Here is a 23,701-nt window from a genome sequence, read left to right as displayed (position 1 = left end):
ATCGGAAGGCTGAAAGTGTTCATCCACGCCGTGCGGTCAACTCAGCGTCGGTTTGTCGATGCATGCTACAATGCTGGTGAAATGACGCAAGAAATCTGTTTGGACATGCAACCAAAGCAGCGCTTAAGATAGCGGCCCGCTCGTCTCGTTTCAACGCTACGTAGTTATCAGCAGTCGGCACTCTTTGGCGGCATCGCAGACCACTTTCAAGGTGTGGCTCGCGCGACGGTGCCATACGAAGCTGCCGCCTGAGTACGTCGAGTTAGGCTTCACAATGGTTCGACGTGGATGGATAAGGCGCTAAAACGCGATAACGGCTTTTAATGTTCGGAACATGATCAGCTGACCTAGTGCCGCCACCTGCAGTGCTTTGCTTGCGTCATCAATGCGCATTGCGCCCTGTCCGCATCGGTTCGTGTCGACGCAGCGCTGTCGTTTGTGCTGGTTTGATACAGTTTCACATCACTGATGACACCGGGCTGCGTAGAGATGAGCAAGTGGCCCAATGCTGATGCATACCTAGACGTCTCCCTGAGGAGTTTCTGCGTGATTTTTTTTTTCGTATTAATCGCGATAGATGCGACGAACACCGGCGGCGGCGGACAGCATCGCTTACTGAAACGCTATTGGAATGATGCCATAACAGTGAACACTTGGAGCTGAAAGCTTGTGAAACTTCAAAAGTTTTCTACCCGTGTAGACCACCCTAGCCACGCATGTAACGTCTGCAGACAGTAATCGAAACGCAGAAAAGCTTTTCTTTCTGGTTTTTTCTTTGTTTTTATTTCCTTCTTTGTCGGAAGCTGCTGTAGCGGATTGAGCAATAGCACCGGTATTGATTTGCTTTAATATTAGAGCACAATAAATAATAATGGTTCACAATAAATGTGAACCATTAAAAACTGCACATGCCCAAATAAATGCTTTTTGCGCGGCTTATCTGACTAGAACGGTAGAATGAAACAATCTGTGCGGAATTGAGTAGTAGGGCAGTAAGCTGGGCGAGTTGAAATTGATGTGTAGAGGTGGCTGAGGATGACTGTAGATGCCCGGAGCTAGCAGACCTCGGAGCACCGAAAGAAAACCATGTGGTGTCTCGCGACGTCCATGTAGGTAACTCAAGCGCTATTCATTGATCTTGTAAATATGAAGGTGACTTTCGAGCTGCAGGAACGACGGCCAAGGACCATCGGCTCAATCTTGCACTCACCAGAGAGGAAAGCGGGAAGGAAGCGTGCCGTCTTCCGTTACGCGCTTGGCACCGAGAAGAGAGGAAGGGGTAGAGGAGGTGGGGAGGGGGGAGGGGTAGTTGTATTTTGGCAGCAAATGCGTATTCCGTGGCCACGCGCGCCCAATCTTGAAAGCGATCGGCGCTTGGGGCCGAGTTTAGGCACTTCGACGGCTCATACCTTTGTGCGTGTTGCGTTCTCGTCTCTCAGCTTCCGCTGAAGCGATAGTTACGTCCATAACGCGCATGCAAACCCGTAGCAACTGCCAGAAAAGGTAAACCTAGCACACCTCCGCCTACCCTCCTGTTTCTTGACGTTTTACCTAATGCACCTGTTACCCGGGCACTTTAACGGCGATAAGGAAAAGGGCAGTTGACCTTAACGGCCGTTGGACGGAGTTACACGGCAGTGCGAGCGCCGTTGGAAACCGAACGGCGATTTACACTAACGGAACGCGCCGGTCTGCGTTCCGCCGCCGTTTCCGTCCATTTTGTCGTGAAATAGGCAAGATGACAGCCCCCCCCCCCCCCACGCACACACACACAGCAACGTGCCCCCGCTGCAGGCGAGCACGCCGGCGCACGAGCGCTTTGTCTGGACAGAGTCACTGACGCATTTACTTATCAACTTGTGGCAGGATCACCTTGCCGAACTGCGAGCTCAGAAACACAATGCGCCCCTGTACGTAAGGATGACGGCGCTGTTCAACCAGTTCTGTTGAACCAGTCTCAACAGCGAAAAAACGACGCGCTGGTGTAGGGGTATGCAAGCTCGCATGTTCGTAACCTCCCGTGCTAGTGAGGGACACGAGCGCACGATGTAGGCAAATGTGGAACAGGTCACGCAAAAGTTGGCCTTCAAATCTTGATCCGACAACGTCGGCATGGTGGGGTCGTACCAAGACGGTGGCCTGGAAAGCGTCCACACATTCCTTTGCCTGGCTGACATCACCACAGCGAGGGCAGCGAGGCTGCGACATTGCCTCTCGGCCGTCTTCCGCTTCTTCTTGATTGGCGCTTTCTTAATGCGCACAGCTTGCAGTTCAGCCCTTCTTACAGACAACAAGGCCTCGTAGTGCGCAACCACGAGACGCAGATCGGGTGGACGATCACGGTCGTATTCATAAAGCGGCCGACTAAGCGCCATTCCATGGCTTTTCTCGGGAGCGCGTCGCAAAGTCGCACCACATTCAACACTGCACCTACTGAATCGCGCAGACGGTCACTCGCGGTACGAAAGAAAAAAAGGAAATGCACAGTGGTGCTGCGGTTAGTACAAGCGATCGAACGGAGGAGGAAGACGACGACATTTCCACGCAGACGCGGTTTCCTTGGGTTTCTTGTAAATTGCTCGACAGCAAAGAAAATCTCGCCCTTATCCGGATACGAAGCTCCTTGGAAGCCTATGGGGACCTGTGGACTCTGGTGAAGAATTGCCTTGTCCTACAGATCCTGCTCGTCTGATAGACTCAAAACAAGCACGGCTGGCGCTTAGGCCTAGTGCGGCCGCGCCGCCGCGCTCGCCCGACGAAGAAGTGTTTGTGCCAGATGTGAGCTCCTCATCTGTACCTTCCACTGGACTGCAACCGATAGTGTGCAACCGATAGCTCGAATACCCAAGATGCAACACCGAAGGACAGTCCACTTCGTGATCTGAATGTGAGCCTATCCGCAATCGTGCCGACGGACACTGGTGACCCTATGGACGTGCAGCCCTCTGGCGGTTCGACGAATGCAGCCAAGCGAGGTCCCCCTATCAACGTGCTTCAACAAGGCGCCATCGCATCGAAGCAACCGGCAAAAAAGGTAAGGGCCACCCCAGACAATTCCTACACGGCCTCCCCTACGCCCGCTCCCTCTCAGTCTTACCCAACACCCACCCCTTCTCAATGCCATCGAGTTCATATACGCCCCCTTTCATGCTACGACGTAACTTCAGTACCCACAAAATATGTCCAAAGGGTCATCGACCAATCTCTTGAAACCACTGCATACAAAGGGTTCGCAGCATATAAATCTACCAACTCGATCACTCTGCACTTGGCATCTCTCAGTGATGTGCAGAAAATGGGCACTTTAACATCTATCCCGCTGTCAGACGATCAACACCTACCTGTGCATTGCTACTTTGCATCGGGCCCTAATATACAGAGGTGTGTTGTCTATGGCATTGACCCTGCAGACACCCCTGAGATATGTCATGAATTGACCTCCACGACACACAGGGTGCTCGCAGCTAGATTCATGGGCAAAAGCCGTACATGCTTCGTGACGGTACAAGGCCCTCAATGTATTCCACAACGGTTTTATATCTATGGTTGCATATTGCGACCTAAACCCTACCTCCGTCGGGCAATATTCTGCTACCGCTGCTTTCAACGTGGACACATGCAGGCGTTTATCCCACAGCGTACTATTGATCCAGAAAAGCTCACACCAGAAGGCCAACCATGATATCGATGTGGCTTATGTAAATCTGATGAGCACGATATGACAAGCACAATTTGTCCGACTAAACAGAAGGCCACAGTACGGATACGAAAGGCTATACCAAAAACGACTATAGTAACAACACACATGAGGTTCTTGCAGAAGAGCCAGAAATGCTCTTGGCAGAAGAAAAAGCCCCAGAAACACCACTGTATTCTTCTGTTCTTAAACGTGGCAAGCAGTCGCACACAAAGGAACAGAAATTACCGGAACCTCTGTATCAGTCGGATGATGACCATGATGACATTGACGCTCGGATAGACACACTGGCCAGAGAGATTGAGTGACTACGCAAACATAAAGAATTGATAATTCTGCGTCGTCAGGAAACAGGAGCAACACGTGACGCATCAACCACTGTGAATGTCACCGTTACGCCTGGATCCCGTCCAGCACAACAGGTAAACCAAGCTGTTTGGACAGCGGTTTTAGATCAACTTGCTCAATTAACGTTGCTCATTCAGAATTGCCTGCATCATGGCTAATTCTTTGCCGCAGCTGTCACAGGATGGAATTCTACAGTGGAATAGTCGGGGCCTAAGCTCCCAGTTAGGAGAAATTAACACCAAGCTTCAATATAATAAGCTACATGCATGGGCACTGCTTATTCAAGAGCATAATAAGCTATGCTCGCTGTCCAATTTTAATGGGTATCATAACCCATCTATTAGAGATAGACGTGCTACTGCAATGGCTTCAGCTCCGGGAACAGCTGCAGTTTATATATCATCGCATATTGCTCACACAGTGATTGATCTGGAGCCATGGTGTAGTGGTAATCAAGAAGTTGTCGGGGTCCTGAGACGACCAGTGAAGACTCCTGTCATTCTAGTCGCATTCTACGCCAGACCACAGTACACACGTTTGAACTTCGGGTGGATAGCGCATCTCCGGTCTACGTACCCGGGAATTCCTATTCTCGTGGGTGGAGACTTCAATGCCCCACATAAACATGGGGGTAGAAGTACACCTCCCGAAGAGGATACCAAGCTAAAAACATCATGAGCGATGCTACTTTTACACTGTTGAACCATCACACTGCGGCTACCAGGGCTGTACCCACAGTATGTAGAACAAACGCTCCAGACCTCACGTGGTGGTTGGGTCCTGGAATGCCGCAGTGGCGGCTGGAACCAGATACATGGGGCAGTGATCATATGCCAATAATGATTGGTTTGCACAGAACGTGCATAAAGAAAATTCGACGACGAGTAACAGTCACGCATTGGAATAAGTTTCCGGAATCATCGATTGATAAAGTACCCTCAGAGCCCTGAGGAATCCTTCCCGCTTTGCAAGAACTGCTACGGAGGAACACCACTGTAGCCACAGTTGACGAGGAACAACCTCAACCGGACTTCGCCCTTTTGCAACTTTTGGCAAAGCGACATCAGGCAGAAGTGTATGCGTCGAGGAATTTTGATGCACCAAGTAGCCGTGCACGTGCTAACCATATAGCGGCGAAGGCGCGTCGGCACGAAAAGCAACTTTCTCGACGACGATGGTATGAGTGGTGCGAGAATCTTGGACCGGGCATTGGAAAGAGAGCACTTTGGCGTACCTTCCGGTCAATGGAACGTGGTCATAAGCAACTTGACCCTGCAGCGAGCGTTAGGTTAGCGATGCAGATTTCGCCACATCAATTTGCAGAACACGCTGCTAGAGCGTTTTTCCCGAAATACGATCAAGCCTCACCAATAAACTGCCCCGAAACTGATGAGTCTGACACAACTTCCAAATCCGAAATGTCCAGCCCTTTCAGCATGGCCGAACTAACAGTGGCGATTGAAACTTCGAAGCAACGAACAACACCTGCTCCCGGTGGTATTCCTTATAAGGTTTTCAAGAACATGGAAGGAGCAGCTCTCGACGCACTTCTTCAGGCTATTAATAAAGTATGGGAGACTGGAAACGTTCCACCTGATTGGAAGCATTCAATTGTTTCCGCGATTCCGAAACCAGGAAGGTCTCCAAATAGCCTGTAGTCTTTACGCCCAATTTCACTAACCTCAACTGTCTGCAAGCTTGCTGAAAAGATGCTGGCCACACGTGTTTCCTGGTGGCTTGAAAGCCACGATAAATATCACCCTGCTCAAATTGGATTCCGTTCTTACTTGGGAACTGAAGACGGACTTTCTATCTTATCAGACAGTTTTGCAGGTCTCACCACACAGTCACGCTGTGTGCACGGTAGTAACAACAGACATTATGAAAGCTTATGACAATATAGACCATGCTATCATTGTAGCCAACCTCATCGATCTGGGACTTCCACCGCGGGTGATAAGATTCATCTACTCGTTCCTTCAGAATCGCACATCTGCGATTAGAGTAAATGGAAGGCAAGAAAGATACTTCACATCGAACAGAGGAGTCCCACAAGTTTCGGTTTTGGCGGCTCCTCTTCTCTTCAACGCTGCTCTAATACCTCTAGCCTGGCAACTACATCGGATTCCAGACGTGAGGTTCTTAATCTATGCGGATGACGTCACTTTGTGGTCCGTGCATGAAGATATATCTAGACAAACCCAACAGCTTCAAGAAGCCCTTGATGTTCTGAAAGCAGGGTTGGACATTTCCGCCCAAAAATCAAGCTTTGTGGTGGCCAACAAGAAAGGACGCACAAGAATCACGCAGCACCCCTTTCCGCTTAGACTCGGTGCAGTGACAATCCCTGAGGCTTCTGAAGTCCGCATACTGGGTCTCGATATTCACCACTCCGGCAGTGGTGCACGCTGGCTCCGTAAAACCAGACAGAGCTCGACAAAAACACTTCACCTCATTCGTCGCACTGCAGCAAAAGCAGCTGAAGCTCGTACTGACATAGCTCGACGGTTCGTGCGTGCAGTCTTGCAGCCCCGAATTTTATATCAGGCACAATTTCAACGGCTGACTTTGGCACAGCTGGCACAGTTGGAGACGATTAATCGCGATGCTATGCGCACAATCACAGCACTGCCCCGCATCACTCCGACACCAACCTTACAGGAACATGCCCAGCTCAATACAATTGCAGAGCTAATTTTGCAATGTGAAAAAGCACGTGAAATAAAAAAGCTACTTATTCCAGCTGTCGCTGCGTTGCATGCTCATTTTCAACGCGGCTCTCGGATTGACAATCAGCCCTATCCAATGCCTCCCTGGGAATTCACCAGCATCACAATTAATAAGCCAACGAAGTTACGACCCAGCGATACAACAGGTATTATTGACGAACACAATATCGTCGATGTATCATGCGCTAACACCTGCAAAGTCTATACGGATGCTGCCATTCTCCCAGACGGCGGAAGGACATCATTCCTGAGTACTACGCATAATTTCATCAGCGGCCACCGCGCTATTTATCTACGGAAGCCAGCGCTCTAGTAATGGAACTTCAAGCCATCCACGACGCTGTGCAATATGCGACATCTAAGCTGCCTACCATCAAGCAACTAGATATCTTCACTCATTCTTTAGCGGCTATTCAGGAACTCAATAAGATTGATAAGGCGATGGAAATCTGCGAGACAATACACACTGTCAATAGTAAAACAGCTACTTGCGTCAAGGTACACTGGATTCAAGGCCATTCAGCGAACCCTCACAACATTGCTGCTGACCAGCAGGCACACTGCCCCCCTAAACCTGATCTTCCGCCTATTTCCCTCCCACCTCAACACCTTAACTCGCTCCGAGCCCGTAAAACTTTTGTCCGGCAGGGCACACGCGCCTTTATCCCACCGTGTGTCTGCTCCCTCCCCCTTCACCTTACTAGGGCGGAGGAACTTGTGCTTAGGATGCTTCGAGCCGGGGTGGCCCTTCCAGCGGCTGTTATCTCGAGGTGGAAATGGTCGTACTTACCACTGGGTGCTACGTGTACATACTGCTCCGTTCCTGCAATGGAAGCACATACATACTACCTAATATGGACATGTACTGGTTTAAAATCGGAACGCTCGCGTCTCCTACTGCAAGCCGGCCTCCGCTACAGTGTGACCACCAGCTATGACCACTGGATACAAGACAACAGATTCTACAAACCACTGCTTCAATTCATACACAACACAGGCCTCAGAGCACATATATAATACACATATACGCACCAAGAATTATGCCTTATGGGCAAGTCTTTATCGCAATATAAAAAAAAGCGATCGCACGTGACAAGGGATGCTTCACCACGTTGAAACTACAACAAACGCAGCCATATGGCAACGCAATGGATCGAATTCGATCCTGAAACCAAAATTTTTCGAGTCGGCGAGGTAAAAAGTTCAAGAGTCACGTGATAACTGGTCGAAACGGAAGTGAACCTACTGAAAGTAGAAAGTACCGTGTGAGCGCAGTCACCTCCGTTCCGTTCCCACGGCCGTTACGGCGTTCAACTGCCGTTTGCGTTAACGGCCGTTGCAAGTGCCCGTGTAACAGGGGTATGCCGCCTCCTCCTCACGCGCTGTGGCCGTGGCCGACGCCGCGTCGATATTGGCCTTATGGCATCACGTGGGCCATCGCGCCGGCTGCGTTTGTTTCCAGTCGCGCTTCACTCTTACAAAAATCTCTGTTAACATGAATTAGTACTCCTATCAATTTTTTATTTACTTTACTGACAGCTTATTGCCATTTACATTCTAGTAACATTTTTGCATACACCGTCAAAACACTTCTTTCTTACTTTTGTATAAACGGTGTTTTAAATACACCCTTAAAAGACTTCCTTCTTACTTTTGTATAAAGAATACATTAAATACGCCGTTAAAATCTTCCTTCTTGCTTTTCTATAAAGAACGTTTGTTCATACGCCGTTGAAGGACTTGCTACTTACCTTTGTATAAAGAATATTTTTAATAAACCGTCAACGTACCGTTCTCTAACTTTTTCTAACATCTTTGCTACTCCATCAAAAAGTTTGCAACTTTTTGGCAAAGAATGTTTTACTATACAACGTCGAAGTATTTTTTTTTGAAGGACATACATGTGTCGTACGTCTAAGCCAGTAGAGATTGACGAAAGATATTTAGAATGGGAAGCAACTAATTCAGAGCTTTTCAACATTTTTCCAAGACACATTAATGTCGATATATAACGTACCCATGAATCAAGCTTTTTGTTTTAAATCACAGTTCTAATCCTAGTCGGTGGCCAATTGTTGAGGGAGTTCTACTAAAGTGTTTAAAGAAATAAGTTAAGTAAGTTTATTTCGACCATCACGTCATACATGATGATGCAGGGGAACCGAAGTAAAAGCTGTCTTTCAATGGCTTCACAGAGCAACGGCCCCACTTATTTGGCGGTAGCATACAAAGTAACATAAAAAGAAAATACACAAAAAGAAACACTGCTCATGGCGGTCACATTGCACTGCAGAACAATATATAAACATGTTACATAAAGGCTGCATCTGGTACATAAATATATAATAAAAAAGAACACACATGGTGAAAAAATTGAAGGTTACTGATGGTTTACACAATGCAATGACATGGCAAAGGCACTTTTACAGAAGAACATAGGAATAGCATCGAGTAACACCATAATTATGTAAAGCGATTTGGCTTTAGTTGCATAAATAAATGACAAAAAAATTTTCAGGAAAGAAAGCAAGCCAAGAGTGTTTGAAATGTGACACATTGGGGTGTTATATCCTATCTCAATAGGTCATTAAGAAGTCGTGGAAGCCGGTGTTCTAACGTTTGTAGACCACATGTTGTTCGAAATGTTTCAATTTTCCACATATCCTTATTTCTTGTGTTGTACTTTTGTTCGTGCCTTCTCAGGCCTGAAAGAGTTTGAATAAAAGATGTTTTATTTAAATGTTCTTCTTTAAGTGTTCGGCTGAGGCGATAGCCTGATTTTTGTTACTGGAACTATTTTGTGTTCTAAAAACATTTCTCTTGTATGATCTAACCTCGGTAATTTCTTAAGAATCCGCATTGTTATTTTTCGTAATACAAGTAATACAAGTAAGTAAGTTAGCAGACTGTTCAAGATAAATGTTTTAAAGGTTCTACTTGACTCAAGTGAACTTGGTGGGAACGTCAGCACTGTTCGAGAACGTTCGCTAGCGCTACACCAACTGACCGGTGTGATGACAGCGGAGTGCTATGAAAGGCGCACACCAGTTAAGCAGCTTTATTCCGGCCTTAGGGCCGGTTAAGTGAAGGCTGATTTACGCTCGAGCCACAGTGCCGGCCTGGCGCACGCGTGCGATCGTGCTGAAAACTTCACGTCTCGCACACTGGTGCACAAGTTTCGGCATACACTGGGTTCGCAAATTCAGTGTAAACCGAAGTATGTGTACCAGCCTACGAAATCTGCAATTTTTCGCCCAACCACCCGCGTGCGGCAGGTGGATAGTGTGGCGTGCGGCTCGAGCGTAAAGGGGCCCTTAACACGCACTGCTATTGCATGGTCACCAAGTAGCTTTGTAACGAGATAATCTGGTGTGTGCACTCCGTGATATAACCAGTACGCCCTACGGTGAAACATGCCCGCACAGTGACGTCACGTTACCTGCTCAAGAGAAGATAATTGTGCTCGCTTAATATTGAGTGAACCCGCCGTGCTTGCTCAGTGGCTATGGTGTTCGGCTGCTGAACACGAGGTCGCGGGATCGAAACCCGGCCACGGCGGCCGCATTTCGATGGGGGCGAATTGTGAAAACACCTGTGTACTTAGATTTAGGTGCACGCAAAAGAACCCCAGGTGGTCGAAATTTCCGTAGTCCCCCACTACGGTGTGCCTCATAATCAGAAAGTGCTTTTGGAACGTAAAACCATATAATTTTGATATTAAGTGCATTCGCTTTATAACACGACGACAAACTTCTGAGCTACGATAAAGTTATGCGGTGGCGTTACGGCATCCGGTATTCCGCAGTACCAAGACACAGAATATCTAGAGGCCACGCTTTTGCCGTGCTTCGGGCGCCGGAAGAACGTCGTTGCCGCCACACTTTAGTCATCTATTTAACTACAAAATTGCTACTATTAGACCAGAATATCTTTCAGCATTGCCTTGCCTTAGGCGCTATGAAGCATATATTTTTTCTTGAAATGAATAAGTGCTAAAACAAGTTAATGTGAAAAATAGAATAACCACATAATTTACCCTTCCAGATATTACTTTTTAAATTTTTATTACATCTGCAGGAAAAGTCGGTCTCCAGAACAGTTTTTGTCTCAAAAAATGAAATTACACAACCCCTAATTGCTTAACAAAATTAAGCCGACTGTCTTGTCAGGTTCTCTTTCCACCTCGGCCACAGGGTACATTGCTCCAAGTACAGTCTCCGAAGAAAGCGATGCGCACACAAAGGCCCGCCACACCTGCTACCGAGAGGCAATGCATGTGTACGGGCCAGGTGGATTTGTGATACAAGGGCATCGATGAAAAGCGTGCGTGTTCTCCCCGAAACGGAGTCACGCGGTGCTTTCGTCGCCGAGCGACATCTTAGGTCATCGAGATGTACGTGCTAACTCGCGTCAGCGTTAAAGTGTGCGAAGGTTAAGATGCGGTGGTGCCGCACTCGCAAAGAAATTGTGTTGTCGCCCGCTCGTTCCCTAGCTGATTTAGTCGTCGTTCATGCTCGCTCGTTCGCACTGTCGTTTATTCATTCGCTTGCTCGTTCGTTCCACTATTAATTCCTACAACCACTACGTCTCTGAGACGCACTTGCTGTAGGGCACTTAAGCTGACGAGTTTAATTACGTAACGAGACAAAAAAATGGTGCCCAAATATCAATGACTGCAACAAATGCATGCCTTCAAGCGCGTCATTTCTTTTATAAAATGAACAGCTTTCCCGAAGGTTTCGGTTACTGTTATTTTGGCAAACATTCCCAATGTTGTCAGCCTATTTTTTAATCTGTCACTTCTAGTGGGTGAGTCACTGTCTTGCACTCGCGGTTTCGTTCACTCCGAAGTGCTACGCAAGTAGCTACTATCAGCCGAATTATATTCGACGCAGTCTAACTGAAAATACCTGTCTTAGGACCACTTCACCGAGGACCATTCAGAGTTGCATTTTCGCGCAAGTTCGGAATTAAGAAGTTACGACCTAATGTTGTGCCAAACAGATTCATAGACCAGAAGTTGCCAAAGCAAAGAAAGCCCCTTTTGCAATGCAACAGAGGTAATCCCTAAAAAAAACTACTGTCATCATTTTACCCTGTTCGTTTTGCTGCACCGCTACAAATTTGGTTTCATGGTCAACACATTTCTTTACTGCCCTACTGCCGAGCAATGTAAATTTTCAAAGGCCCCTCCATTGAAATGTATTTCTTCATCATAGCCATGACGTGTGGATTCAACGAAAGCCTATTTTTAGCTTTTTAACATTCTGCGCATTTTACCAAACAATATATTTTCAGGCATTTTCAACTGCAGAAGTCAGCCATGAAGTGCTAGGGCTCTTCTTGCGCAGTAGGCACGGCAACTTTCTTGGAAACAATTGGGCATCATTGCTCTGTTTAATTACTCAATCAATCATATGCACGCCTGCGAAGCTCAGTACAAGACACGGGCTCAAGTCCCCCGTTCAAAACTATGGCTGATACTGAATGTGAGTTGTTAGTTTCTTGGATTGACTTTGTGCACCTTTTCCCGAGCCAACATTTCAACTTCATTGCGGTTAATAAAAATCGCATATCTATTGTCTTGCTCACTTGAAGATCTTGCGTAATGTTTTCTATTCCCAGCCGCCTCGACTGACAACGACAATAAAATATGTGGCTACAATTGGCTGGGTATGCACGACACTTGAATTAACGCATTCGTAACAAGGGCACCAATTGCTCTGCTCCATTCATTTTTTATGCTAAATGCTGCTCGCGAAACCAATGCTAACAGTATGGGTACGTGCCTCCTACAGATAGCTGCGGCTCATCTTGAATATCAGTTGTCATTTATGTTATGTGCATGTCTGGCTTATCATTTGTGTGGCATGCTTTTCTCTGTCAGCAGCATCTTGCAAAAGTTCAGATTTACAGTACAAGCCCTGCTCTGCAGCTGCCACCTGTCATAGCAGTTGTATGTAATTAATTTAAAAAAGTAGATGCTTCTATATTGCTTTGTAGTTGGTAGCAATAACACCATATGAAACATTTCTTTGCAAGTTTGTTACAATATCGCTGCAGTAGAACTGCACAAGCCATTGGACTTTCTGGATTCATGGCAACATTACAGGTCCACAGGTGTTTTCATAAGACGCAGCTCTCTGTAACTACCACATTTCTTGTTGGCAGTGAGTGTCAGTGGATATTTGCTTTGATGTGGTGATTCCGTACACTCATGCGCTATCCCTCCGCTGTTCTATCTACGGAACCGCGCTAACCAGCGGTCCAAAGAGCCCAGATGTCCTGGATGAGGATCTGCCTGAACGCACTGAACATAATGCTTCTTCAAGCAGGTGTCATCAGGCACTGACCTTTCTGAAAACCTGCTTCACATAGCTTACTGTTTGTTTCTCACTTTTAGCTATTCCTGCGTTTTTCAGTGCCTATGTTTAGTTGCCATTCACAGGGCATGTGCTACATGTTCTCTGAAAGCATTGTAGCAGTATAGCGGCGTGCAGTATCTAGGAAACATTTATTTTTGTCTTGTGCAGCTCTACAAATGTGTAAGAGTGCGGGGGCTTACCTCTTGCTGAAAGCTGGGACTGATGTTGTGGAGAAATTCTCACTGTTGTGTCGTGCAACCTTTCTATAGCTACACTTAAACTCCAAGCCTTCTCTGTCAACGGCATCTTTCACCTGCGCAGGTATCAAGAACCAAGATGATTCACAGGCAACAATGTGTAATAGCAGCTGTAAGTTGTGTTATTCAAAATTTGCATCCCTACCATGAATAGCCAGCACGCTGATTTTATTATGCATTCCTATTCGCAGTTGCACCGAGTGTTGTGTCTACTTTTCAATCTTCTCACGGGGAGCGTCGTAGTTTTAAGATGTTAAGAAAACTGGGCGCTGAAATTGCCAATTCTTCCGTCGGTAAGCCTCGCTCCCGTGTTGTTTTTCTTCCACGCTGGTGATATCTAACCGATGTCTCATTTACAGCTCTATCAAATGGCATGACTGACAGTCTACCTGTACGAGTTCCTCCAGAGGGCCAGCACATTTCTCCGGAAGCTGTAACTGCTCTACACGAGAGTGTACGGCAATTAGAAAACCTGCTGCAAAGTACAAAGAGGAGCCTGACGCTTACACAGCGAATGAAAAATAAAGCTGTCCTAGAACATATGAACCTCAAGAAACAACGTAATCACTTTGTAGCTTGTGATCAGCTCCAGTGCATGGAAAAGTCATCGGCGAGAGGCACGCGTTGGTCTCCAACAGTTCAAAAAGCCCTTAAGGTTAGGCTGTCTTGTGATGCCCATGGATATGCTGTTGTAAAGGAACTTAGAACATGGCTCCCTCTGAGCGCACCCTACGGAGGCACTTGGAAAAGAACATATATTCTCCAGGCGTCCTGCATAACATTCTGCAGTGTCTTGCTCTTAAATTGTGTATAACAATGTTCATGATAGATAAACGTGGCATGTTCTACCTATCGGCCTTCATTCTCCAGGTTAAGCTTATGTATGACCACCAGTGGGACACAGTCACAATGCTGGACGAGAATCAAATCACACCAGGTCTAGCTCTTGATTACTCAACCGTCCTCGTAAATGGCAGCCCTATCCAACCGTTAGCTGATGGGGCACTGCCATAGGATGCCTTGGCTACGCATGCACTAGTTCTGATATTAGGTGGTGTGACCACACGCTGAAAGCAGACTGTGGCATATCGTTTGACAGAGAATTCCTTTAGTTCTGGTGCTATTAAGAATATAATCTTAAAAGTAATTCAACACTGAAAATATTTTCATCCACGTGGATGTGGTGGTCACCTATATGGGAAGTGCAACCAAGGTGTTTGGAGGGAATTAGGGATAATTGTTGGCAAGTACTGCAAAACCTCCATCTCGTTCCTGCACCCCTGCGATACAAGTCGAAGGTTCTATTTCGTTGCCGACGTAGTGCATATCTAAAAGAATGTTCGCAACCACTTTACAAGAGGTCAGTCATTCTTTTGGCGAAGTGATATTGAACCGGACCATAACTTGTCGTTTAATGAGGTTAAGATTTAGCACATAAACGTGCTTGTAAAACTTGATGCCGAGCTTGATTTTAGTCTTGCACCTCACTTGAAGCCAGCTCGCTTAATCCTGGAGATTTAAGAAAACTGACAGTAAGCCTTGCCTATTCATTTTTTAACTACGACACTGCGATTCAAATCATTTCCCAGTTCAGAAAGGAGACTCACCCGTGGAAGCTCTCACAACTGGTTGGTTGTTTCAAACTGTTTTCAGGTGGTATAAGTTAATGACATCGAGAACAACAGAGCTTTCCATCAGCTAGCTTGATGAGGAAAAGTACGGTGAGACAGTTGCGTTGCTTAATGCTGTTATTGATTTATTTTGAAGAGTGCAATTGGCAGTGCCAACAGAAATACTTGGTAGCCGGTACAGACAGGAGTAGTACTAGCGACAACAGTTGCACTCGAATCGCACGAATACTACTTGAGCCAAAAGAACTTTTTCTATGTACTTCTTTGTGGAGACGGGCAAGACGCATTAAAAATACCTGTTTTCCATATTGCACTAAAGAAACAGTGCCCAGGTCCCCTGAATTTTGCTGTGTCATTCAACCTGCCACAATGACACAGTTTTAAAGACATAGCAAATACAATAGCTATGCCAGTGATGACTGATTCTTCCTGGCAGGTCCGGACAAAACAGATGGAAAGGCCAATTCGAAGACAGAAGACGCACACTTCATCACCCTTCCTGACGACATTCTTGCACTGGGCAATGCAGAGCAAGAATCATTAGACTACCTGCCTAGGTACGTTGTGAACAATGTGCTGAAAAGCACAGTGTACTGTAGCCAGTGCAAGGCAGTAATACAGTCAAACAGTGCTAGTATGCTGACACAGATGAAGTCCTACACGAGCTCCATTTTTCTCGTGATGCCTTCGCCAGCAGTTTTAAATTTATTGGAAGCTGCAGAGGGTTTGCTTTGTGCAAACAGCCGAGGCCTTCTGCATAAAAAAGTTACTCTTGCACACCTAAAGGCCTCTGCTGTGGTAAACTGCTGTCTGTGTTGTCACGATGTTGAGAGGAAGCTGTTGAATGTGTTTTTCAGGACACGGTTACACATTACTTTGAAGAAAGAAAAGGAGCGTGTAACTCCAAATATTTAAAACTTGAATGTGTAGCTGTCGCAGTGTGGGAAAGCAAGTGGCGACAAACGGCGTTAAGTGAGAACAGTTTAGTTAAGGTCGCCTAGTTTTTTTAGGTTGCGTCTCGCTCTAAGAATCTTTTATAGTTCACTTTAATTAATTTCTCTTTCTATTGATTATTTACTGTAATTTTTCCTCTGATTATACTTGGCTTGTGATTAAGTACCTGTTTTGATTTATGTTGCAGATAGTGTCTAGTCGAACTCGCTGAATATATGCCACCTTGAATTAATAAAGAAACACCTTACATTTTTCCTAATATAGGTACCTTCTTCAAATATGGATGTTTGCCGTAAGTTCAACTGGGTTATTTTTATTTGTTTCAGTAATATTTAGCGGTTGTCTATTGTGGCTTAAATGAATTCATCTCTGCATTGAATGTGATTAATTTAACCTATAAAACTGCATTATGCTCTTGTTTAAACTCATGCATGCGAAGAATGTCTGTTTCAAAGCGCAATAATGGACACGGACTTGTGACTAGAAAAGCAAACCTGTAATTCATCTATGCTGAAAATAAACTATGAACTAGCTTGCAACTGGAATGCTGTTTCATATCATTTCGACCTCTAAAAAACATAATTTTACTTACCGCAATTTCGGCCTCGTCATAGCGCGGCAATTCTTTGCGCGGTCATCACTTCCCTATGTGAAGTCAGATCTCGCAAATTTTACTCCGGAGCGAGTGCAACCATCCTCATTGCACGCGCCTTTGTTCAACTCGGTTCGTGACAAGTACGTCACTTAGTGAACGGACGAGCTAACCCACGATAAAGAGTTATTCCTGATGAGTGACTAAGAAGAAGAAGAAGAAGAAGAAACTTTAGTAAAGAATAGTCCGGCAGTTCTTGATGTGGTGGCCTCAGGTGACGGCTCGAAGTTCTTGGACTCGAGCGGCATCTTCGGCTTGCCGGACGGCCCAGAGCTGGTCTGCCAGCTCTGAACTTCTGATAGCCGCCTCCCAGCGGCGGCGACGCCTACGGAGAAGGTCCCCGGCGGCTCCCGCATCCGGGGCGGCGTCGGGAAGAACGGAGCTCGAGCCTTCTACTCTGGCAACAGCCGCGATTATGGACGCGTCGCCAACGGAGCTGCTTTGATTACCGTTGTTGCCGGTACACTCCCAGAGCATGTGTCGCAGCGTTGCTCTGCGTCCGCATGTTTTACACGCGTCTGTTGGGTACAAACGCGGATAGCAGTGGTGTAAGATAGCGGGGCTAGGGTAGGTGTGTGTCTGGAGCAAGCGTAACGTCACGGCCTCGTTCCTGTTCAGTTTATCGTGTGGTGGCGGGAATTTACGTCTTTCGAGTCTGTAGTGTTGGGTGAGGTCTCTGAACGTGGTTAGGCGATCGCCCCACGCCCAGTGTGTTTCTTGTTGCTGTGTTTCTGTTATAGTGTCCCGATCCGGCAGATCCGATGCCCCGCTCTCGGGGGCGGAGGCGGCCACATAATCAGCGGCGGCTCGGCGTGTGAGACCTCGAGCCGTGGCGTGGGCCGCCTCGTTTCCCGCTAGCGGAACATCGGTGTGTGCCGGGGTCCAGAGGAGGAAGACCGTAGAATTTTGGGGTTGCGAAGGCGAAGACGAGTCCCCGTCGTCAGAAATTCGGAGTATGCGGGCCGCTTCCCGCGAGACACGACCGCGCGCGAAGCCGCGGATTGCCGCCTGCGAGTCGCTGATCACGATCGCAGCGTTCGGCACCGCGACGAGCGCTAGGGCTATGAGTGACTAACCTGAAAAAATTTACACAAGCCTGTACTCTGGTTTGAGATTGAGTGAAGCGCTGCTATCGCGCTCGCGCTTCGCGAACAAATGGTAAAAAACTCCTCTCATTTCCCATGTACGAGGAGCCCCGACTCGATGATCGGCCATGCTATTTCAGTCGACGTTGAGGCGGGAGAAACGTAATATGCACCAGCTGCCACTCTCAGTTTTTGCGCGTGCTTAGAAGATTGGCAAGCACGCTCGTTGGCGGCATTGTGACTTGTAACACTCTTTCGAATCTTAAGGGCCGCGATCGTTCGTGCCCTCTGTCAGCCTTTGTACGTCATAGCTTATACACGCCGCGAATTCACATGGTAAGGACGCCACAGGTTATTCAGGCCACTGAGGGCTTGCTGGATGTCAGGATGTTGGTATTCGATTGTAAACGTGTTATTTACAATCATTCGCAAGACGATCTTGCGACACGCGTTTGATAAATGTTGCGCGCCTAATTGTAGCGCACGCGATACATTCGGAGTCGTCATGGCACAGCTTTAGCGCTCGTTCAGATACTTTAGAAAAATAGTTATCAAAACAGGAAAAAGTTGCCGTCACTGAATTTGTATAACCGTCCGCCTAGAAATTCTATGCTCCACACGAAGTTACTCCGAGCTAGAAAGTCAGTGCGAATGTTTAAAGCCTTGCTATGCGTGCATTCACTCTGCGAAAGGTCATGTGCAACGCTTGAGCGATGTACTCGGTGCCACGGCCGAGGAAGGAGCGTGAAAAAGAGAAGAAACGAGGAAGACTGAAGGCGGAGGAGAAGAGTGCCGCTATTTTACGAAGTTTAAAGGGTATTATCTCCACCTCCGGTCTCCTTCACCGTTTCGCTGAACACCACTTACACTTTCCTCCAGGTGGTGTTGCTTTGCCGCACTTCTTGCCGCGCAGAGATTGAGGAGCAGTTAAGTAGAGAACAAATAGAGGTGTATGAGGTTACAGAAGCGCACCTTAGAGACTTGGAAGAGCCGCCAGAAATTGAGAATTATGTTTGGGAAGAGTGCAACAGAGCTAAGTCGGAAAAAAAGGGAAGGGTAATCGGAATGCTGACTCATCATGGAGCCAAATGGAAAAGAGTAAATTCAAAATATCAAGAGCATCTGCGGTTATCAGGTACAATAAGTGGGGAAGAAAACTTGGCTATGGGTGACGTACTTGTGGACCTGGAAAAATTTCACAGAGAAGAATGAAGAGTTAGTTGAATGCCCAAGTGCTGATATTAACGGTTTCGGGAATGGTGCTGAAATTACCCTATTAGCTGACATGAATGCCCACATACAGGATTTAAATGGATATACCGACAACAATGGGAATTCAATGCTAGGCCTTTGTGATCAACATAACCTCGTTATCGTGAATACAGGACGTAAGTGTGAAGGGCAGATCACGTGAGCAGTGGTAAACTGGCAATCAACTATTGATTACTGTCTGATGACAAAAGGAATTCATGATAACTTCAGAGAAATGGGCATTGTTGAAGAAGGGTATAGCAGCATAGGGAGTGACGATCAACGCATCATTTTGAAAATGGGATATGTATTTGGGAAAGAGAGCAAGGAGTGCAAAATGGCCAGTCCAAATTTGAACATTGAACAAATAACAAATATAGTCACTAGAGTCGAGGAAAAACTTGGCAAACGGCCAAATAAAGACTGCGAATATAGTGTACTTCTAAGTGTAATAACGACAGAAATACGGAAAGAGAAACAACATAATTGTTGCAAAGAAAAAAAGAAATAGAGAGGCTGGTGGAACAGGGAGATACGGGAAGCGATCGCCGAACGACAGAAAGCATCCCGGGGCACAGGCAGGCAAAGAAAGCGCAGTTGGCGCAGGATGAAATAGCCAGTAAATGGGAAATATACAGAGAGAGAAAGTCGATGGTTCAAATACTGGTGCAAGCAAAGATATAAAGTGAAGACGAACGTTGGTTGTCAGACATACGTGAGAAAAAGAATGCAGCACCTAGAATATTTTGGAACCACATAAACTTAATATGCAGGAATTCTGGAACAATACAACAACATTTGGCGACAAAGTAGAATGAATTTAATGTATACTTGTAAGGGGGAGAAACATAGAATTCACTTGTATAGACCGTTGACCATTACATAGGTAGTATACAGGTTAGCCATGCAGGCAATTATGTTAAACCTGCAAGTACGGGCAGAGAATAATGGCATTTCGGGAGAACCTAAAGATGGCTGCAACTAGAATGGCTGCAACTAGAACTTAAAAGAAGGCCGCAACTAGAATATTTTGGAACCACATAAGATAATTAGGCAGGAAGTCAACAGCAATACAACATATCCTAGATGAAGATGGAAACAGACTGGAAGAAGAAGCGGCAAGAAATTACATCCAAAAAATAACAACCGTATTTCTCCAAAGCAATGACGAGGTTGCATTTGAAGAAAAAAAAGCATGAAAGAGACCCAGGTGAGAAAGGAGCTGGTGCTGACAAATTTCAACTGGAAGAAAGCCACATAGAAAATTCCTAAGCGCACAGCCACAGGGCTGTACGAGGTTCCCGTTAGGCGGATTATTGAACTAGGACCGAAAAGTAAGCAAGCTCTGTTAAAAGCAGTGGAAAAAAACTTTAAAAGATAGACGAATACAAGACAGTTGGCGACAAAGCAGAATGAATTTAATTTATAAAGGTAAGGGGGAGAAAGATGGAATTCAATCGTATAGACCGTTGACCATTACTTCGGTAATTTACAGGCTAGCAATGCAGGCAATCAACTTAAAGCTGCAAGCATGGGCAGAGAGAAATGGTATTTTGAGAGAACTTCAGAATGGCTGCAGAATAGGTAGGCGTTTAGATGATAACTTATTTGTTCTTACTCAGTGTGTTTAAATATCAAAAGTAGAAATGAGACCGTTATATGTGGCCTGTTTAGACATTGCAGAAGCCCATGACAACGTAGACGGCTACATTTTGTGGAATATTCTGGAAGGGGAAGTTTTAGGGGACGATTGTCTACAGCTTTTAAGAGAGATTTACCTAGAAAATACCGTTTGTGTTAGATTGGAAAGGATGTGGAGGGAGGAGAAAGTTAATGTAAAAAAGGGACTGAGGCAGGGGTGCCCTTTATCCCCGCTGCAGTTTATGATGTACATGGTGAGGATAGAGAGGGTGCTAAAATGAAGTAATATTGGGTTTAATCTCTCATACAAACAAGCCGTTACAGTAGTAGAGCAGCAGCTTCCAGGTTTATTTTGTGCGAGCGACATTGTGTCGCTACCTAACAAGCAAAGTGATTTGCAGCGTCTGGCTAATATCTGTGCACAGGAAGGCAAAAATTTTGGTTTGAAATTTAGTGTTAGAGAATCAGGTGTTATGGTATTCAAGGAAAACAGTGAACAAACAGTGGCAATACAGGGCCAGGAAATACCTCGGGTAACAGAACATAAATACCTTGCTGTATGTATAAACGAAGACAATAGGCATATGAAAACACATGAAAAAACAATAACAGTGAAGAGGAAGAGAAATGCCGCCATAATGAAGCACAGAGCCCTATGGGGATACAATAGGTACGAGATGCTCCGAGGTATGTGGAAAGGTGTAATGGTTCCAGGACTTACTTTCGGAAATGATGTTGTTTGCTTTAAATCAGGGGTACAATCAGGACTCGATGGCAACCAAAGGTCAGCGGGATGCCTCGCATTGGGCGCTCAGAAGAAGACTACAAATAAAGCTGTGCAGGGTGATATGGGCTGGACTATTTTTGGAGTAATGGAAGCTCGTAATAAAATTGTGTATGAAGAATGACTCAGGAATATGGAAGAAAGTAAATGGTCTGGGAGAGTGCTCAGGTATCTGTACAGAAAAAAAACATTAATTCACAGAGGAGGGAAAGAACTAGAAAGCTTACAAGCAAGTGTGCGGCCTGTAGGGTGGGCAACACAGCAACAAAAACGTGAAGCTGAAAGTCAAAGAGGCTGAAATAATCACGTGGGTGGCGCCAATGGAAAAGAAACGTGCCATGAGTAACTACTTAAAAGGAAAAAATGAAATCAGGGAAAAATAATTTATGAGAGCGCAAAGGGAAGCTCATTACTTTTCGAAGCGAAATCGGTATGCCTTAGAACACGCACCTATAAAGCGATATATAAGAAGGAAGAAGAACCATGTGCTTGCTGCGGTAAAGCTAGGGAATCTATGGAGAACGTTTTATTAGAACGTGAAGACGTCTGCCCTGCGGTCGATTTAGGCACTACTGGCCTCCTTGAAGCCACTGGATTCAGCGAAAGCAGTGGAAAAGTAAACATTTCCGCAATAGGGATTAGTAAGAGGCGATTTGAGGATTGGTGAGAGAAAAGTAGGGAAACGACCAAAAACGGTGACGTACAAAAGCAAAATTCACAATAGGGGATCAGAACATTTGGTTGAGGGAGTTCATAGGGTTTTCTTTTCTTCTTTGTCTTTTTTAACCTAGGTAGGACTTTAGGCAGTATAATAGCAAGAGCTTGTTGGTGCAACACACCCCCCCATTCCAAATAGGACGCTCATAACATCCATCCATCCAGCCATTTTCATACTTTTTCCGGCGCGAAATTCTCCATCTCCAGGCGCCTTCGTCTTCCGGCTCTCGCTTCCTTTGGCTTGCGCCTAAAACATTCTGAACCCCTATTCTAATGCGCAAGCGACTTCCCTGGCCGAAAGCAAAGTCTGAAGAATTTTATGTTTTCATCAACGAAAAACTTGTTTATTAGGCCTGTTTTTCATTCATTATCGCTCTCGGAAAGCTCTCTTTGACTTTCGGACCAAAGCATCTCGTTTTCAGTGCCGTCCACCGCGTTTCAAATGCCGCATTTTTCTATAAATATTACGGCCACAGCCGGTGGAATCCCAATCTAAGCTTCCACCGCATACCTTGACACTTCTTCGATCGTGAATGCATGACATCCATTCATCAGTCACTCATTACGACGTGCCCGAATGCGCTCCTTGACAGGCTTGTAATACAGACGTCTACTGGCTGCAGCTGGGAAGTCATCCCGCCCGGTGTTACCACCAGGTCTGTGTGGCAAGCTGTGAGCTTGTCCTCGGCATGCATGTCCGGGTGGCACTTAAGGACCTCAAGCATAAGCATGGAGAGGAGCGCTAAGCTGGCACCAGGCCTCGTGCGCCCCACATTCTATCCAGTCAAGGACGAGGTTAGCGTCCATCCAACCTTTCTCGTAGGCGCGCATTATGACACCTCGCGAAAGTTCGCAGCTTTTGAGAGAGTCTTGCGCTTAAAAATAAGAAAGGGCGCAAACTTGTGACCACCTGCTGCACAGGACCGCATTGCCATTACCCATGTCTTTTCATTGATGGACGAAAGCAGACGAACTTGTTTGGTCACAGTCGACTCCACTGCTGAGTCAGCAGGCACATCAAAATATACAGGAATGCAGTTGGCGTTGCCGATCTGGCGGAGTTAATATGCCCTCCGCATTCGTCGCCACAGTCGGCGTTTACAAAAAAAGGGTGAACTAGGTCTATGGTTGCTCCACTGTCCCTTATTACCTTACAGGTTTTTCCGCTAATCCGTAGCTCCAGGAAGTATGGCAGAGAAGCTCCATGCTTTCGTCGCTTCCGCCACCGTAGGAAAGCACTACCGGCTTTTTTTTTTGCAATCCGAGTCATAGTAACCGAGGCCCTGGCACTGATAACATCGGGCCGGTTGCCTCTTCTCGAACCTTCTTCGAACCTTCCTCCGGAGAGCTGCTAGCTCCTTTATCGTTGTTCGCTTCCTGAGTTGTTTTCATCGTCTCGGCCCTCTTGGTAGATTTTACCCGTGTCTGTTTTTGGGGTGGATATACCTTCTCGGATTATCCCTTCCATTTGAACGCTATCCTCTTCGGTAGTGAGCTTCAGTCGCATCACGCATTCCTCAGCTAGCCGAAGCGCCTCTTCTACAGTGTCTACGGCATTTCCATCCTGCACCCAAGACCTCACTGACTGTG

At 46.3% G+C, this 23,701-nt stretch overlaps 1 long non-coding RNA gene across 1 annotated transcript in view; it reads left to right on the top strand.

Moving 5' to 3' along the window:
* Positions 1 to 15,462: 15,462 nt before the first annotated feature.
* Positions 15,463 to 23,701, top strand: part of LOC139059603 (uncharacterized) — a 42,937-nt gene continuing 34,698 nt past the window's right edge. Inside the window, exons 1-2 of the long non-coding RNA XR_011514232.1 lie at positions 15,463 to 15,584; positions 16,246 to 16,273. This is a non-coding gene — a long non-coding RNA (uncharacterized lncRNA). The remainder of the gene's footprint in view (positions 15,585 to 16,245; positions 16,274 to 23,701) is intronic.

This window comes from Dermacentor albipictus, chromosome 4 (genome assembly GCF_038994185.2).
Source record: "Dermacentor albipictus isolate Rhodes 1998 colony chromosome 4, USDA_Dalb.pri_finalv2, whole genome shotgun sequence".
NCBI classification, from domain to species: Eukaryota; Metazoa; Arthropoda; class Arachnida; order Ixodida; family Ixodidae; genus Dermacentor; species Dermacentor albipictus.
The sequence above is the reverse complement of the archived record's forward strand: the minus strand, read 5'-3'. Positions and strand labels throughout refer to the sequence as shown.